Source organism: Empidonax traillii, unplaced genomic scaffold, assembly GCF_003031625.1.
Source record: "Empidonax traillii isolate 1590-97213 ecotype Southwest subspecies unplaced genomic scaffold, ASM303162v1 scaffold80:size1517328, whole genome shotgun sequence".
Classification (NCBI taxonomy): Eukaryota; Metazoa; Chordata; class Aves; order Passeriformes; family Tyrannidae; genus Empidonax; species Empidonax traillii.
Window position 1 is genome coordinate 581511 of NW_020955273.1, and position 16415 is coordinate 597925.

Consider the following 16415-nt stretch of genomic DNA (forward strand, 5'->3'; position numbering starts at 1 on the left):
TCCATTGACATCAGTAGGAATCGCTCCATTGACTCCACAGGCTTTTGTCAGGCCCTTGGAAATTTTGTTACAAATATGGGACTTGGAAGTTGCGCGTGGTGTCTATATCCTCATATTAATTTCAGGAGGGGGGTGGGAGAGAAGTCAGAGACAAAGTTTTAAGAGATTTTGACAGGTTTAAATTTTTTCTTCTGCATGCTAGGTAATTTAAAACCATTAAGGAAGAACACTACTGCTAGTAATATTACTCTAAAGAAAATATGATTAATTATTAAATTGGTTTCTCTACTGCTACACTAAATCCTTTTGAGATATGGTTTTATATGTTCAAATCAGTATTTTTTTAATACAAGTTTTTTTTCCTGACTATAATAATTTGTAATGTAAATGCAATACTTAAAAGACCCCTATTTTGTGGTAATTTGCTGTATTAATGTAGTTCTTTCAAAGTGGTAGTGTTCTGTAGCATTTTTGTATACTTAAATCATTCACTTAAGTACTCAGAATAGTAGATTTCTGAAAGGTTGAGAGAAAGGAAAGATTGTTTCAAATATGGCATTTCCAAAATACATGTAGTAACCTTCATGCCAATCGATAGGTAACTTAGTGACATACAAAAGTCATATAATTAGACATCCTAATTTATTCTGTTAATACGTAACACATGCAACATTGCTTTATGTGAGGCCTTGTTGGTGTAGGCTTTAAGGTTTAATAGTAACCTTACTCGGAAGCTTAAGCAGAATCAATTGTATAAATATTTGTGTATTTCTTTGTTTTTAGTTTAACCGCAGTGATCCTTACATTGTGTCACAAGATCTTTGCTACAGTGCAGTGTTTATAACATTTGAGAGAGGAAAAAGCCTACACGACTTGTAGTTTTCTATTTAGTGAAGATTTGTGTAAAATGACCAAAGAGAGTCTATAGGGAACAACCACATTAGAAGTTTTTTCTAATGTGAGGAAGAGTAAAAGAAGTATATCAAGTTCAGGACATTTTAATCAGTGTATACATGGTACTGTATTAAAGCTTCACTAGGGTTTGTACAATAGTCAGGTGAATAGCTTCATAGATTTTTGAAGTGACTGTTGGTCTTTTTTTTCAGTAATCATCTGTTGCCTATACATTTTGAAAATGCTTTTTGTAATAGAATGTGTTGGAACCAACATTTTAAGATTAAAGGTGTATTTGCTTAGAAATATTCCTATCAGATTTCATTATATTTTTGGAGAAGTTCTTGTTGGACTAGAATGTATTTAAAAAAACTCCAAAAACTCTAGTATAAGAATTTTTTTTTTGACTGATTTACGAGAGCTAGAATAAGCTTTTTGTATTCTGAGGAATATACCTGATTCAGCATTGCATGCACAGGAGTTATTCAAGGCTAGTGGGCTGAAAACAATAGAAAACTTCTGAGATGTGATCCATGTTGTGGCAGTGTTTTGCTATGTGTCATTGAAAATGTCACTTAACCTCTTTGTTTCTCATCATTGAAATGTGAGGGCTGGTATTTATCTATCTTTCTGATAGAGTGATTAATTAATATTTCTTGAACATTGGGTACTCTTTTGTTCCATTTCTATATTTACCAGGTTTACTTTGGAGAAATTAAATTTTGATGGTGGTTGAAAATTAATGGTTCATGGGAGTCATCATGTTTTTTCTTTGTGAGTGAGATCGTGAAGAGGTCACTTGCTCATAGGAATTGAAAATTATTTAGGACATAGGTCACTGAGAAGTACCCATGGAATGATTTTGACTGGAGAAAATTGCAAATCATGATCAAGCTGAAAAATGCTATCAACTTTGTTACAAAATAATATTTTTTTTTACATTGGGACCGATTACTCTTTAAATTTTGTGACAGCTAGTAGGTCTAGAAGTAATGCAAATTATCTAGTTTTTTTCACAGCCGCTGTAGCATACCTCCTGAACTAATTCTTGTTAGAAGAAATATTTGTCATTTAGATTCCTGTTCCCTGCCCTGTTTTGACTTGAAATCTTTCTTGATCCTATGTGTAAAATAGTGGCACCAGAAAAACAGAATAAAAGATGAAATTATAGAAAAACTTATCTGTAATAAACTAACCTCTTAAAGTTAATCTTAAAACTGCAGTTCATTGTTAGTTGTTTGAAGGTTTTCTTCCACATTTGTTCCTTCACAGAATGAGCTCAGTTATTGTAATAATTACCAGGAATAGCTTTAAATTTACAAACTTCTACATCAACATAAAATCAAGGATCAGTCCAAAACATATTATTTAAAACTGATGATCTTTTTTTTCTCCTTTCTGAACTTAACATTAGTTTAATCAAACTTACTACTTGCAAAAATCTTTCAAAATGTTTACTGAAAATTATAAGAGACATCTATTCTTTGTTGCAAGATTTGCATCTGTTTTGGCTTTACTACTTTTTTTTTTTTTTTTTAATCCCCATTTCTGAGAGGTTTGCGTTTTAAGGGCAAGACGATGTTTTATGTCAGAAAACTGGATTTGAAAGTGCCAGCAATAGCTTGCCTATGCTGTCATCACTGAAGTAGCTGAAAATAATCTCTTTAATGAACAGTTGCTGTGATGCTTATTGGTTCACCAAAAGTGTAGTTTGGGATAGTGTTAGAAAGTAACATGAGAACTCTGAGGAATGAGTTATGTGTGGAATTGTGTTTAATAACAGGATTTCAGTTCCTAGTCTAAGAAAAATAAAATCAAAATATTAAGCACATTGTCTTATGCTATTAACTATCTTAAGTCTTTTTAATAAATTGTACAGGTTGTTTAGGAGAGAGAATAAGAACATTGTGGTTTTAACTTTATGTCTGGTTAATCAGTTATTCCTTTTCCCGGCAAATAGTCATCACACATCTGTAGCTGGAAAGGGTTTTGCTGCAGTTTGTTTTTTATTTAACTATATTTGTTAGTCAGGCTGGCTACTGAGGGCAGAGCCTATTTCCTTGGGTACAGAGGACTGTACCCTCTGCATGCCCTGAGTGGAGGTGTCTCTTCTGCTGGGTGCAGAGGGCTTCACTATAGGTAGCAAACATGACTTTCTAAGTTATTGGGCTGAGGAACAACAAGCAGACAGCTTTAAGGGTCAGCCAGCACCTTCACTCAAAGTGCAGAAGGGAGATTTTCTGCCCTGCCCACCCCTCCACCCGCTCGCTGCTGTGTGAGGGCCATTCTGAGGTTGAAGGAGTTACTACAGATCTCTGCCATAACAACCTCTTTGAGGTTCACAGACTGGCTTTTGGCTTGCCTCTAGAGCTTGCTTGTTTACGAAGGAATTTCAGTCTTCTCCCTCCTTCCTATGGGCATCAGGTGCTGAAAGTGGGTGGTGGGGTGTCTCTTTTGAGAAGTTGTCAGCCCATCGGTGGTTGCGGGGTCCACAAGGACAAACTGTAAGTCCTTTGCGCAGTGAGCTGGTCCTTTAGATTGCTGCAGTGCATCAGACCACAGTTGCAAATTGCATCATATCAAGTATTTCTGTAAGGTGCTGATCTTAGTCTTGTTTCAGCTAGTTTACCTCCAGGATGTTGTGAGGATGACTGAGATTCCTGTGGGCCTGTGTGAACCTTGGCCCACTGGGAGATACTCTTTACCACTGGACCCAAAAGTAGAAATTCATTTGAAGAGTGGTGTTTTGAGAGTAGGGGGTACATTGATATATATAACTACAAAGTTGTTGGGGTTTTCTAAGCACATAATTTCATGGAATAAGTATTTACATTGTTATACTGTCACAAAAAAAAAATCCTATATCTTTTAAGATTGAGTTTAAGTTGATGATCTTATTAAAATATTTTTTTTTCCTTCTCAACATGAGGTGTATTTTGCAACTTTGGTCCGAATTTGTCTCCTAAGTAAATCCAAATTCTGATTTACTCCATATTCAGTTTCTGTGTTTCAACCTAAACCAACATGATCGATATTATTGAAATAATAATTATTATTTTATGTAATTTGAGACTATGTATTTGATAAAATTTGACTAAATAAATTTTTGATGTATCTATATGTTAAAACAGTCTGATCTTGATGGATATTGCCACCTTGATTTTTTGGATCTGTCCTTCCAGAGAAGGAAGGGGAATGTCTGTGCAATTTTAGCTTGTAATTTTTTTGCTTGTAATTTAGTCTGAAAAATTAAGGAACTTGTGTTTAGAGAAACAATCTCAGGGTTGCCAAGCTATGTCAAGTTAAATACTTTCTAAAGTATCTGTCAGATGTTGATTTTGAATTTGCTCAGGAATGATGAAGAAAATTTAAATGAGGTGAAATCTCTAAATACCATTTAAACTTTTCCATGCTCTCTGTGCCATGTTGTAAAAGATTTACTCACAATTATGTTGTTGATTTTTCCCTTTGTGAGTCGTGCTATTGATATTGAGGAGGCATATTGTTCTCCTGAAATTGTAACGCCCCAAGTAAAACAAGTGGTGGGTAATATCTGTGTAATAAAACCTGTAGTTGACATTTAACTGCTTGGAAATTAGATCAGAAACTGTCAAGTTTTACAATGTACAAGTAATATAGAGGAAAATTTAAGGGTTAGTAGTGGAAAGCCACGAAGAGCTTTGCAATGGACAGGGACAACACAAACAATGGAGAGTTGGGGAGTGCTGTGGAAAAAGGCCAGAGAAAACATGTGGCTGGCCAGGAGCCAGCAAATGCGCAGGTAGCACTGCCAGGAGGTGGGCAGTTGCTCAGAAAATAGGGGCTCAGGTTCTCCGAAGAAAGAGCAATGTGGTTTTCATCTGATGCCCAATATAGAAAATAAATGTTTTCATGTTCACTTTTTCTATGGGAAGAAAAAAAGAACTTTTTGCATGTCAGTTTTACACCCGTGATCAGACACAGCTCTGACAGGCATAGGAGTTACACCAGGTTATACTGGCTCTAATTGAGGCTGCTATTTTTTAAATATTAGGTCTTGTTAATTCCAGTGTGTATCTTTGGAAACTTATTTGTTAGTTGTTGCATTAAAAGTTGATTTTTTACTTCCTGAAAAAAAGTATAATCTTCTTAGTGTGACAGAGGAGGGACAGAGGTCTTTTGAAGATAAAGAGGGAAGAGAACCATCTAGAAAACAGAGGCTAGTGTCTTTTAGACTCTAAAACACAGTAATTGAAATATTTATGATTCAAGGCACTTCTCTGTGAGAGAACACAAACAGGATTGTGGTTTCATTGCAGTACTTACAGTATTCTCATGACCTAAAAGTGAAAACACGAAAACCTAATGCAATCAGGTGTACACAGACTACAGAGATACATGTAGCTGCTGAACTGTTGTGCTTTTCAAATGTGTCAACATTTTCATCTTTGTGGAATACCATCTTTAATCCAATAAGGAATAAATAATACTATGTATACAGCAGGGTGAATATAAGAGAAAGGGTGCTGAGGACTCCTTGATATGTGGCAAAAATCATTCTTCATTAAAAGTCAGTTAGTGGAATGTATGGGTGCTAAACCTGTAAAAATATTAGGATAGAACTTTGCTAAAGATCATTATGCCTTTGTGAAGAAATTCATTCAGACCCATTTATTACCACTCTTGAATGCATTTAAATTACCTTTGATGTTGTGATGATGCTAGTCAATTCTTCTCAGTACACGATAACTGTTCGGCTGTACATTGAAGAATACGTATGGTCAGTGATTCAACAGATAACTATATTGAATATACAGAGGAAGTTTCACATGGTATCAGTAACTCCTTGCACATTCTTTTGCTTAAGAAGAAGAATTAAGTCTATTGGGACAGAAACTTTAATATATTTTGTGTTTAATTCTATTTTAAATTTATAAAGGAGTTAAAAGTGTGCTTAGCTTTGGATGTTCTGGATCTGTTCTTGGCTCTCACTTTATTATCAACCAGGAAAGGGTGTGAAGTATACTTGAATAACCAGAAATGTAAATCTTGTGAATTACAAGATGGAAACCTTTTAAAAATGTCGGTTGAGGGTTTTTTGTTGGGTTTTGTTGGTTTTGCATCTGAGAACCAGATCAGGCTCTCAAATCATAGAGAAGCCAGAAGAATGGTAGAACTGCCAAGACATTTGCATATAGCTTCAGGACAGTGCTGGGTGAGGAAGCTGATAATCAATCCAGTGTTTCTTCTGTGAAGCCATGCAGCTTTGGAAGTGGTGTGGATTTGTGTCTGTGCCTGCACTTGTGTCTGCACAGTGTCTCAGGGCTCCTTTCTTCATCTGCAGCTTTCCAGGAGGGAGACCAGGACCTTCAGAAACAAAATGAATGTATCCGCATGTATTGGCTGCGTCTCAGGTTATGGGACAGAAAACGCTCTTAAGAAGAGTACAGTTATAACAGTGAATGCCTCCAAACAGTGCGAGGAGTGTGATTCTCCCAGGCAGTAGATGACCACGCTGATGAGTGTTTTACAATATGAAAAAGGTGTTTAAAGGGTTGTGATGGGAAAACCTGGCCTTCCAGTCTTCCTTCAAAAAATGAGGGAAGTGTGCTTTCAGACTAGGTTTGCATTTGTTTCCAGACAACGCGTAGCTTGCGGCATTGGTGTCTTGCTGTGCTTCAGTTTCAGGTTGACCCTGAGGTGGTCATGGGGTCTAGGGGTGCCTGGACTGGCAGTGGGGTCTGGAGTGGTGAGTGATGGAGTGGCTCTATCTGCTGGTAACAGCTTGCCACCTGTCAGGACTCTACTCAGATTGAGCTTTCTGGCTCCTGTGGCATGCAGGTGCTCTGCTTGTGTCTTGACCAGTCTCACCCTTCAGGGGAGGACATGCTTGAGACAGTGGCCATATATTTGTGTTGAAAAATTCAAGACCTTTGGCACTAATCTCAAGCTTTCTGAAGCTGATTTGAAGACTCCCTTTTTTGTCTTAGGCACCAAGATTGGTTGATGCTTTGCATGAGTTTGTATGTGCCTGTGCAAAACAGGTTTCTGAGGTTGAGGAGTTACCAGCTACTTAGCTGTTCTTCAAGGCCACCTAGAGTGAGAATGGTGATGAACTGCTTGTGCATATTTAAACCAAAGCCATGTCTTTTCAGGTTTTCTTTCAATACAAGTTCTAATACCAATGGTTTCATAGGCCCTGAAACAACTCACCATGAAGATGAAAAATCCATATCCAGAATGAATTTTTCACAATATTTAAATATTTTGAGGGATTCACTTTCATTTATTCACAAAATAGATCTTAAGAAGTACGTCAGTCAGGTAGATAATTTGGGAGGATCGCAAGACATTCTTAAAAAGACAAATGGAAAGACTATTCTATGATTCTATGATTCTATGACTTGTTTTACATCAGTGGTGTCCAACCTCATCAGCCAGGCGTGGCAGCCAGGCATGTATGAACACCAGTAATTCACTACATATTTGTCAAGAAAGGGTATGGCTATTGGTTGGACCTTCCTCTCACTTCTCAAGAGGAATTATTTGATTGTCCCTGCAAAACCTGAGAAAGGTGGCAGATGGAGAAAACCATGTACTTGACTGGTCCTACTGAGCTGCAGGCTGAGCACTCGCATTTTAAATCTTTGTGTGACTCGGTAGAAGAATACATTTATATTATTTGATTATGTGTAAAAATGGAACCTACTGTCCTGGACTTAACTAAGGTTCTATTTTTAACCTATGTTTCAGTGCCTGTCTTCAGTAACTGTGATGAAATTTTAAACTGAAACTATTAGCTTTATTATACGTAGGTGCCTGCACATTTTGTGAATCAATAATACCAAACCTCTAATTATACTTATGTATAATTTAAAAATAATTTTATAAATATTCTTCAGTACCCAATGACTGACATGTAGGTCTTTGTTCCTAACACTAAATTGCTATCAGAATGGGGAAGACACCATTTTTTCCAAGTCAGTGCTAGGCATACACATTTGAATTGCTTCAAATTCACTTATCAACAAAATTTCCTTTAGCTGAATTTCTCTTCATCTAATACCCAGATGATGAGTTGGAGCATAATGTGATCAGAGACTATTAAAAATATCTTTCTCACTGTCACCTGCAATATTACCATAATTGGAACTAAGGAGTCTGTAGTTGCACAATATTTATGTTGCAATCCAAACTGACACAGCCTGGAATGCTGTGGTAGCAAAACAAGACACAGACCCAAGCCTCACGCTGTGTGCCTGGGAGGGAGTGAGCTGTTCCTCTGGGAGACCTCCTCCAGCAGGGACGTCCCAGGGGTCCCCCTGCTTCTCTGTGGGCTGGGGGGACCAAGGTGGCGAGGTAAGTGCTGGCAGCCTGGCTGCGGAGAGCAGTGGCTGGTAGTGGGTGTAGGTGATGCTTTGAGTCAGGCTGCAAGGATGGCTGCTTTGCTAAGATGGGGGCTGTGGTAAGAGATTGCTCCTTCTTTGAAGCCTTCTAATTGGGATGGGTTCTTTTTAATCCTGACATGTTGGGGGCTTCTTTGTTAGGAGTTGTTGTTTGGAAGAAACACTTTTAATGTGTTTACTTTTCTTTGGCGCTTGGAAATACAGAGTCCTTGTCCAGTGTCACCTTTGCTGCCCAGATTGCTGTAGGCACAGTGAAACCAATGCTCTTCCCTGCTACACCTGTGGTAGGCTCTGCAACAGCTGATGAACTTGATCTGTTACTCATGGCCTTCACTGGCAAGTGAGGTTCAGTATATTTGCCTGTGACTGACATGCTGAGATCTATGGCCGTGACATATCTGGTCAACTCTTTAAGCCTTTACCTTTAGCATTACTTTAACCCCTCAGGGCTCAGCTGCTTGCAGCATGTAAAGCATGGCAAGAGGTTTTATAGCAGAGATTTGACTCAGCAAGACTTGAGCTACCTCTTGCTGAAGATATGAAATACAATTTGTAGCTTATAATTGCTGCCTAATATGATCTTGGACCCTTACTTAAAATCCATTTAACTGATACTGTACTTTCTTTATAGGGTTATTATTGGGAGCCAACCTTTTCTTGTGTTGTGGTTAAATGTACAATGTAATAAAGGTGTTTTCTAATGTGTTTAAGAGTTGGAAGATGTGTTAGAGGTAACCTTTATGCAGAGAGTTTTATATAGTTGTAGTAAGGAGAGCAATATTAAAATCCTGAACATTAGTACCATCTGAATGTAATTTGTTCTCATTCTGTTTTGTGTGTGTCTGCTAGTGGAAGATGGTACAGTATTTAAAGAAAAATCCATGTTGTTCTCCAGTATCTTTCTTATAAGTAATTATTAACCTAGTGCAAATTACTGTCTTCAGAAATTTGTTGAACTTTGATGCATACAAAAATACAAAAAGTGTATTAGATATAATAGATAAATCACAATTCTTTCTTTTGGTTTCAAGGAGAGGAAACTAAACCCAAAATTTCAGGCATAAAACTGAAAGCCTCACAGAAATCTTTACTTTCTTATTTAAGTTCTGATAAACAGGTATGGGCCAATGTCTGTTGGATGTCTCCGGGGATCAATAGCTTATAACAGATTTAAAGATTTATTTTCCCAAATGACACTTTCGCTCTAGGGTTATTAGTTTGTCTGCGTATGATTGCCTTATAGAAATGCAGGTTTGCTTAGAGTTGTAAGGTAAAATGAAGTATTTCTTATATTTTTTTTCTTAACCAGATACCTAAGTATATATGTAGAATTTGGTATACGTGGAAAGGATTTCAGAACTTGCCTCCCTGTGCCCTTCTTGAAACGGCTCTCAACAGTTGTGAAGGCAGTCATAATTTCATACCACAAAAAGGGTCAGGAAAAAAAAAACAAACAACCCCCTTGAAAGATAAGATGAGTGTCATAAGTGTGGACAGCCTTTGTTTGGTTTTGTATTTTTTTTTTTCCCCTGCTAGTGTAGAAAACTCTTTCCCACTGTTCAGCATATTTTTTTTTCCTCCCTCCACTTTTTTTTTCCTCCCCTTTTGCCTCAAGGGGGCATTGTGGGTTGGAGAGCGGGAGCAGGTTTTGCATGTCAGGCAGAGAGCTGAAAAATACTTATTTTTCTTATATTCATTAAACTGCTGTCAGGGCTGAACACATCCATAGGCATGTAGTGGGCAAGAACATCTATACGAGAAACAAACATTGTTTTTTATCTTAAGTAGGTGGGGAAGGGGGCAGCAGTCATGGCTCATGGTGTTGAAAAATTAATTGGTCTTAACATTGTAAAGAATGATGATAATGTAGACATAGTGCCTTCCTGAAATTTATAAGTATAATTCTTGGCTCAGATGTAAACTTCTTGTGGAACTTTATGATAGAGTTGCCTAATCTCAATGCTGTAAAGATAAGTTCATTAATGGTTATGAGGTGTTGATATAATTAAATAGAGATTGCCAGTAAATTACCTTCTGAAGTTGAATGACTGTAAACTCTGGTCTTCTAATTTAATCCATCTACTGCTTCCCATTCACTTGCTGAAAGGCTTTGTAGACTGAGAAATTAGCCCTACTCCAGGGACAGTAACTGCGAGAATTAAGTTGGGTTCTCCGAGGAGAGAGCCTTGGATAAGGACTAGAAGTGTTTCCTTAATATAAGTTAATACTGGATGGGAAAAGGAGAACAGAAACATGTTTTTACATTGCTGATCATATTCGGTGAATACTGTGTTTCTCACTAACTGCCTGGATTCTGTGCCAGCTTGTGGTAGCCCTGAAACTTGCACAGAAGAAAAATTAAGAAGCTAACAACCCAGTGAAAAAGATAGTGTTGATATGAGAAAAATTAGCTAAGTCCATTTCTTTGGCTGGTGTTGCAGTATTACTCACATCTGGCTTTTTGGTTGATCTAAACAAATGTTATCATTCTCTCAGTGGACAGTACACTTTCCTTGTGAATTATTTAAGTGTGTACAGAAATTATTCTGTAGAGAAATTAGATACCTCTGAAATTAGCCTTTCACACATAGGGTAGTTTAACTGCATGAGGTAAGTGTTCACTCTACACTTTTAACCTGAACTCTTAAGAATAGAGTTGTATGGGAAAATACATTCTTTAGGAAAGTGTCAGTATCTTATCTTGGCGGGTTGTTTCTTTTTGCAAGGTATTCCTCACCTAACACACTTTTTTCCCCGGTTACTTGCTTGATACTGTATTGAGGTGTAACTGTAGCGTAACCCTTTGAGCTCTGAAAGGGACTTAGAATCATAAGATTATTTAGTTGGAAAAGACCTCCAAGATTATAGAGTCCAACCTTTGACCAATCACCACTTTGTCAGCTAAATCATAGCACTAAGTACCATGTCCAGTTGTTTCTTGAACACCTTCGGGGATGATGACTCCACCACTTTTGTGGGCAGTGTGTTCCAATGCTTAACAACCCTTTCGGTGAAAAAATTCTTTCTGATGTCCGACCTGAACCTCCCCTGGTGAAGCTTGAGGCCATTTCAAGGTGAAAAAGTGCCGTGGATATCCAGTTAAAAAAAAACCAAAACCACACCAAACCAACAAAACCACATAAAAAAAGAAAAAAAAACTGAATGGAAAACAAAATCAGATTGTTTTGATTTCGAGATAAGACTCTTGTTGTGTTAACCCCGAAATCTTCTTTTTGTTTCAATTATAGAAAGAATGGGAATAGTTTCCTTAAAAACCTTCTGAAAGAGACCTGTCCTTTTGATATTTCCTACAGTGTATCTACAGGCTTAATATGGATATGATATTTGGAAGGTGAAGTCTTACTATTGCTGAAGCCCATCAACTACATTTTGTTGCTTCAAAGCCTTCCGTACATTTTGAGTATAGAGGTTGTGGTTTGTACTGCTTGGTTTGTCATACAAGATTTAAGGGAAAGTGAATTAGCTACTATTCAAATGCTCGTAATTCATTCTGGTATTTTCCAATGCTTTAAAATAAATTCTTTAAGTTAAAGTGACTTCACATATGTGTGCATCTTTTAATAAGGTGTGTGTAAAATAGCTAGTAACTGTATCCAAAGTGCTTCCAGCTCTACTGTGTCTTTCCCACAAAACCTGTTTTGCATAGATGAAAATTGTACTTCTTGATTTTACTTGGCAGATCTGAAGTTCTTGCAATAAATACCATTCTAGCAAAGGTAAACTCCCCCAAAGAGACCCCAGCTGTTAGCTGTTTTGCAAATCAATGTGATATACACAGTACTTGTGACTAGACCACTTTGATTCTTGCAGTATAACATGATTGCTTCTTCAGTAGCTGTAGACTCCAATGTAGGCCTGCATTTTTGTTCTTGGTGGAAAGAAATAAAAAAATCCAGCATCATGAATATATATAGTGAATGGCTGCATAAGCTGTGTTTTTTTCTGTCTTCTTGTTGCAATTTTAACATTTTGAAATCTCTTAAAATTCATTATACTTGAAATAAAAAAAAGCCTTTTCTGTGACCGTTCGCAAAGTTTTAATTTGTTTTGAGTGCTGTTGTTGATCTAGAGCTTTTGCTCATTTAAGATTGATTAACTGCTTTTGCCACTTTTGTTTGCAGTTCAGTGTAATCTCATGCAGACTATTGTATTTTTTTTTTAGTTTAATCTTCTGCTGATGGTTTTATGTTTGTATGGGATGTTAAATTTGGCCACTAATAACTCAAGGTTTTAAACAAACAAATAAATAAGATTGAAAACAATAACAAAAGACTGCAAACTGAAACAAATGCTTACTACTGCAGATTTATTTCATGAAATATAATTTCTGCATCTGCTGTAGTTCCTATTGTGGAAGCTTTTGTTTTTATATGACTTTTTTATTTAGAAAGAATAAAAGATCATCCTGCTTTCATTCAAGTATCTTTACTTAAAGCAGATTTAATAGAAACAAGGCAAGAATAATAGGCCTATCTCTTACACTGAATATTTTTTAAATGTGTATACTTTCTCTGATAATTACTATTCACTAAGGCTCAGTACTCTTTCTTTAAAGGATACTTGTTGTCTTACCTGTAAAATGGATGGATGAATGTTGAGACTAAAGTCACTTCATGAAAAATACAACATACAATTCAGATATGTAGTTGAGGATACCTGTGGCTCATCTGCTTTGCTGCACTGCCTTTCAGAAAACACAGACTGCACTGAGTGCTTGGGATAAGTTAATGGCCAGTCTTCGCGAACGAAGAACCGGGGAAGGTCTTTCCACCTTCCAGCCTGCTCATTGGATTTTTTAGGTGAGACACAGTGTGCGCGGAACTGAGCCCACCCTTTAATCCTGAGGTTCATCTGCCGGGGCCAAGCGAGCTTGGACGGTGGCAGCGAGGTCCTCAGGACGTAGATGGATTGCCTTACAGGGCTAACGAGCTCCATCTGCCCGGGGAGTGGCCCCGACCGGGAATCGAACCCAGGCCTCGGCGGTGAAGTCACGCTGATACCATGTGACATACACTACAAAGGATAATTGTCTTACCGATAAGTTACTTGGCTAACTTGGCCCAAGTAGGAGCCCATGATTTTCACCTACAGGATGGAACCCAGTAATGGCGATGACGCAAAGGAAGAAGCTGTTACAGTTCATCTTTGGAAGTGTCTGACTATGTGCTGCTCTTGGAAGGTAGAAACTTGAAATCCTGGTACACTGCATTTCTCTACTGTCTCACAAATAGATGTGTGGTTGACAAAAAAAGCTATGTTGCCACTATGTAATGGATAATACATAACCTACCCCCAGCATTGGCAGTGTACTAATTTTCACATAACTACATACATAATGGGCAGACAGAAGAGTTCTGAAATCTTAAGACAGGCCAGATGGAAAATATGTTCAAATTAAAAGAAAAAAAGAGACAGGAAGAAAGAAATATAATTCTGATGATAATGAAAGGATGAATAAGAGGGGGAAACTTCTCTTCTTCTCCAGTTTTTAAGGAGACTAGTTATGGTTTTTGAACTTCTGGGATTATGATGCATTTTCTTTGTTATAGAACTGTCAGAAAACACAAAGGTTATATCTGTGCAGACAGATTAACTTGCTTCAAGCTCTCCAAAGTACTTTAACTCATTTTATGTTCAGCAGTAAAAAGTCTATAGGTTTTGAAAAAATTAGAGCATTATAGCTGTACCTGTAGCCTTCCTGGACAGACAGGACAGGGCTTTTGGATGAGAGCTGTGGCAAGGCATGTGACACCTTGTACAGTGGCAGTGACTTGTCAGGGCTGAGGTGCTAAGCAAGTGTGCCCCTGTAATCAGGCTATGAGATACTTTTGGAAGCTAGAATATGGGTCAAGGAAACCTTCCTTTGCTGTAATCCTTTCTAATCTTTGCTTTTGGAAGTTTTTAAGAGCACTGCTAATGCTGAGGAGTGTGGTTCTGAAATTTTTCTGTTTTCTGGATTGTACTTTTTCAAGTTTTCTTTCCTCTTATGTTTAAAGTGGATCGTAATAGTGGAGGAGATGGTTCTAGAAAAGGAGTATTTTGTCAAAGAGGGAGGGTCCTAAAAATTCTACCTGACTAGAGGTATACCACAAAGTGAAGAAGCTGCATAAAATACAGTGGTAGTACAAGAAACCACCCCATTTTTACCCGGATAATTGTACAGTGGAAAGTGCCTCATGTCAGCTGAAATGTCAGATGTATCAGGAAAAAGTTAAAGTGGAACCTGATTTCTGTAAGGCTAAAGATTCAAGTAATTTGCTTAGGGATGCAGTAGAAAATCAATCTTATGCTTGAAAGAGGAAATGGTAGCCTTCAAGTCTCATCTCATGTTTTGTAGCTGATTGCCTGTTTTTTTTATCTCCCCCCTGCTTTTCCTTCAGTACTTACTAATGCCCTTTGGTTAACTCCATTATACCTTTGAAAAACTTCTTGCAGAGCTCAGCTGCTTTGGCTTGTTTGCTGGGTAAGCTTTGCTGATATTATTATAAGTAATAGGATGTGTAAGAACTTCCCAAACCCAGTGTTACAGAACCAGGCTATTAAAACTCAGTACCCCATATGTTCTGCAGTGTGCGAGATTTCCATCCTTCGCAGCTGGGTCTCATCAGAGAATACTCAAGAACTGCACTGATCTTTCATGCAGCAGGGGAAGTTGGTTTGATAGGAACACAACTCAGCTTGTAAAAAGAGCAAGAGGGATGGGACACAGTTTACGGTTTGGAGGTGTGTCTCTCATTTGCTTTTTTTAAAATTTATTTTTATTCCACAGGGATAAAAATGTGAGAGAGGGATGTGCTGTATTTTTAGATACTGAAAGTCTTTGAAGATCTGATTCATGAGTGAGACTTGAGACTCTTTTCTCCCAATTGTGTGTTACATGGTAACAGTTTCCTTGCTTTGGCTTTTCTTTTTATTGGATGGTACTGCTTCATTTCTTCCAATAACTTTTGATTTTAGGAATTAAAAAAAAAAAAATAGAAGGAAGTAATACAGAATAATAAGAGGTGAAGAGAACAGTCTCATATTTTTGAAGGTTTTTTTTTATAACTTGGAGGTGTCATGAATATTTGTAACTTGCTGGTTCATCAAAAATTTTACAAAGTGGAGAGGAAATACGCCAACTGGTAAAACAAATACGTGATTAAGAAGACAGGAAATGATACTGAGCAATTGAAATAGTATATGAGCCCTTACAAAAAAAAGCATTTAAGTACAAAGAAATACAAGGGGGATACCTCAAGAGATGTTGTTGCTCATTTTGCTTTCAGTAGCATGATCCAAATCAAGAAATGTTGCCTCTGAAAAAGGTGTGTGTATATTTATGCTGGCTAATCAAATGAATATTACATTTTATATTTAAAATTGGAATTTATACCCTTGGATGTATAAAGATATATAACTTAAAAAGGAATAACAAAGCTAGATGTTTCTGCCTAAATGCCTTTTTTTTTTTTTTTTTTATACATTCTTGAAAAGCTATATGGAAAAGAGACTGTATGGATAGGAGAAACTTGATGATAGGGAACTGTTGATCCACCTTATGAAAGCCCGCTGGGAAAAGTGTCGTTTTTAACACTGCGAGTGGTTATTTCCAACAGGACATTTTTAAGGACTTCAAAGTAGATTTCACTGGGAAACTTCAGATTGTGATTTAAGGACTTTTCTAACACACACTTAAATTCGTTGAGGGAATTATATGAGCAGTACCTTAGAACCAGGAATATCAGTGTTGGTTTGACAAGTAGTTTTTCTTTTGAAAGAAGGAGTAGAGAGCCTAGTGTGCTTATTGACATATCAATATTCATTAACTCCAAGCCTGTCCTTTGACAATGTTTTAGAGACCTGGATATGAACCGGAAGGCCACACTGGGTGCATTGCAAACACAGAACCACTGTGAGTCCCAAAACAGATGCAGGACAATTTACATATGTGGGTAGAAACAACAGCTAGAAATAGGCAAGGGAAGACAGAAAACCAAGGAGTTATCATAACATATCAGCAAATAATCAGTTTTAAAATTTTCCATAGGTCTCCTGCCAAAGTAGTTTGAAAGAGGTTAATCGGTTAGTCTTGTGGACGTTCACAGTCATGTGAGGTGTCAGTCTGGATAAAAA

The 16415-nt window shown here is 37.3% G+C and overlaps 1 protein-coding gene across 4 annotated transcripts in view; it reads left to right on the forward strand.

Moving 5' to 3' along the window:
- The window catches only part of FOXP2 (forkhead box P2), a 406115-nt gene that overhangs the window by 1816 nt on the left and 387884 nt on the right, over positions 1-16415 (forward strand). The gene's annotated exons all lie outside the window — the stretch shown is intronic.